The sequence below is a fragment of the Chelonoidis abingdonii genome, chromosome 9 (genome assembly GCF_003597395.2).
Source record: "Chelonoidis abingdonii isolate Lonesome George chromosome 9, CheloAbing_2.0, whole genome shotgun sequence".
NCBI classification, from domain to species: domain Eukaryota; kingdom Metazoa; phylum Chordata; order Testudines; family Testudinidae; genus Chelonoidis; species Chelonoidis abingdonii.
In genome coordinates this window covers 6,538,734-6,541,431 of record NC_133777.1, presented here as the reverse complement: position 1 = coordinate 6,541,431, position 2,698 = coordinate 6,538,734, and positions in this window count along the sequence as shown.

Sequence of the window (2,698 nt, the reverse complement as noted above, 5' to 3'; positions counted from 1 at the left end):
CTTGACTCTGTGGGATTTTTTGCGGCAAGGTCCAAGGAATCATCAAATCAGAGGTGGGGGAAACACTCCTAGAGGCCATGTAGTTGCCAGACATTCTTTTCAGACACATTGCAGGCTCTATGCGAAGTCTTGGTGCAACTACCAGCGGCAGTGCTCGCTTCCCCATTCAGTCTGCAGGGTCCCAGTCTTATAAACAGAGTTGCTGGTGGTCATTCTGCTGTGGGGCCACCTCATGGGTTTTGGTTTAAGATAATTCTTGGATTGGATGGTTTAGCCCAGTCCTTGGATTATTAGTGAGAAGTAGCTTTTTCCCCTCTGTCTTTGAGGTATCCATGTCTCTATAATAGTGTCAGAATCTCCTCCAAATACCTTACAGCTGAAAGGTAACGGGCCAATCACAGGACACCTGTTACACATGCTTCAGTTATTTAGGGAGTGGTAGAGCTTGTGATTAGAGGTTGGGGGACCTGAGTTCTGGCTCCTTCCGTGACCTAAGGTGAATGAAGTTCCTTCCGTGCCTCTTTGCCCCGCCCCGCCCCAATTGGAGGGGCTGTACTATGAAGGAGCAGTGTTATCCACCACTCCCCCAGGAGGTAAAAGGAAGTGAGACCCACCAACTGGGTTTGACAGGTTGGGGACAGGGTGGCGGAGGCTAATTCTCAGCAGCAGAGAGCCCTATGTTCCCATACGTTCCTTTCTGAGACGTAGATGGAGAAAAGGGCTAAGCCAACTGGCTGCTGTTACCCAACATCTCAATCTCCCAAAAAAGGGATTCAACCAAGAAGCAGCAGCAATGGCTCACACCACCAGGCACAATATTTTCCTGCAAGGCTCCTCATGTTGCTGCGTCCAAGGATGAATGTTATTGCCGCAGGTTTCAAGCTTAAACTCCTAAATCCATGTTTAGCACCTACCGTAAGTGGCCTGGAGCTGCAGAGGGAGTTGTGGGTGCCTGCGCTTTGGTGGTTTCTCTATCGCTGGCAATTTCTCAATGTGAGACTTCTATTTTCCTACAGTTCTGCTCTGGGAGTTAGCGTGGGGAAGTCCAATGCCTGTGCCCTGTAGGAGGTCAGATCAGAGGCTCACAGTGGTCCTATCTGGCCTGAGAATCTATGGATTTAAGAACCTGACTTTAGTCAGCTGGTTTGGACAGTCTGGGTCCCAATGGGCAGGCACAAGAGACCTCTGGAACTTTTGGGAGTGGAAATAAACTGCCTTTGCCATTTCCTCTCATGGGTTTAGCAGACCTGTTTGCCCTTTGGAGACGAGTGCTTTGTCCTATTGTGTCAGGCCTGGCTAGTCCCTGTGCGGCACGGCGGCTCCCCCAAAGGGCAAAGACAACCATTTTATCTGGGTATCCACTCTTCTGCTACACTGACAGAGTGGGTATTCGCCCATGAAAGCTCATGCTCCAGTATGTCTGTTAGCCTATAAGGTGCCACAGGACTCTCTGCTGCTTTTACAGATCCAGACTAACACAGCTACCCCTCTGATACTGCATTAAAAATGCTTCTCTGCCTGGCCCTGCCCCCAGGAAATGTATCCAGACAAGTTGTCTCAGCCCTAATATCTTGTGACCTGCTAATGAAACTAACTTTATTGGCTCATCACAGCCTTGGCCCTCACTTAAGAACATCATAACGGCCATACTGGGTAAGACCAAAGGTCCATCTAGCTCAGTATCCTGTCTTCTGACAGTGGCCAGTGCGAGGTGCCCCAGAGGGAATGAACAGAACAGGGAATCATCAAGTGATCCATTCCCCGGTCGCCTATTCCCAGCTTCTGGGAAACAGGCCAGGGACACCATCCTGGCGAACAGCTATTGATGGACTGATCCTCCATGATGGATGCTCAGAGGCAGTCTATAGAGGAAGCAAAAATCCAGCTTGGAAGAGTGTAATTTTAGCACAAATGCTGCATCCAGTTGACCCACAGAGGGGATTGAGGTAGCGGGAGTTCCTTGTACCCTGATGTGGTTGCTAGGGGTGAGGTCATCTTCTTCCTCCATTCCTGGAGAGCTGTCCAGAATCGGCTTATCTTGATGCTCATCAATCTAGTTGAGTTGGACAGAAAGAATTGTTCTTGCTGGCGTTCCCTGGACCCGAGAACACTATACAAAGCAAGCAATCGGGCAGGCAGCAGTTTCATATCTCTGAGCGGCCTTTAAAAGGGGTCTATTGCAATGATCTCTGGGACGGGTACACTGTACTGTACGTTAATCTGCCCCATAGAGGCTGAAGGTGTAAGAAGCAGGTTTGATTTCATGGCTGGGAGCAGGACCTGGGAGGTCTCCGGGTGTTGCCTGGTTCAGAGGGGAAGAGTTAATACCACCTAAGAAGAGTGTGGAAGCTTCCTGGTGCTTGCACTGAATTCTGCTACCTTGTAACAAGTGCAGCGCCCTATGCAGGGTTGGGATGGGATTCTGGGCTATTACCCACCCCATGAGCAGATGTGGTACAGTCTGGGCAGGTGGGGGAATGCGAAAACCATGGTACTCTGACAGCTCCCTTTGTTGTGTCTAGCACTGAATGGCATTGGAGGCTGCCAGGAATGGGCACTGTGTATCAGAGCTGGGTAGAAAGGTGGTGTAATAGGTAGTGATGGCTGTGGGAGGAAAGTCAGCAGGTGGTGCTCGCTGGCTGCTTACCCAATCAGTGCCCCCCAAGTGTGTGGTGATGACAGAAGTGATGCTCATCAT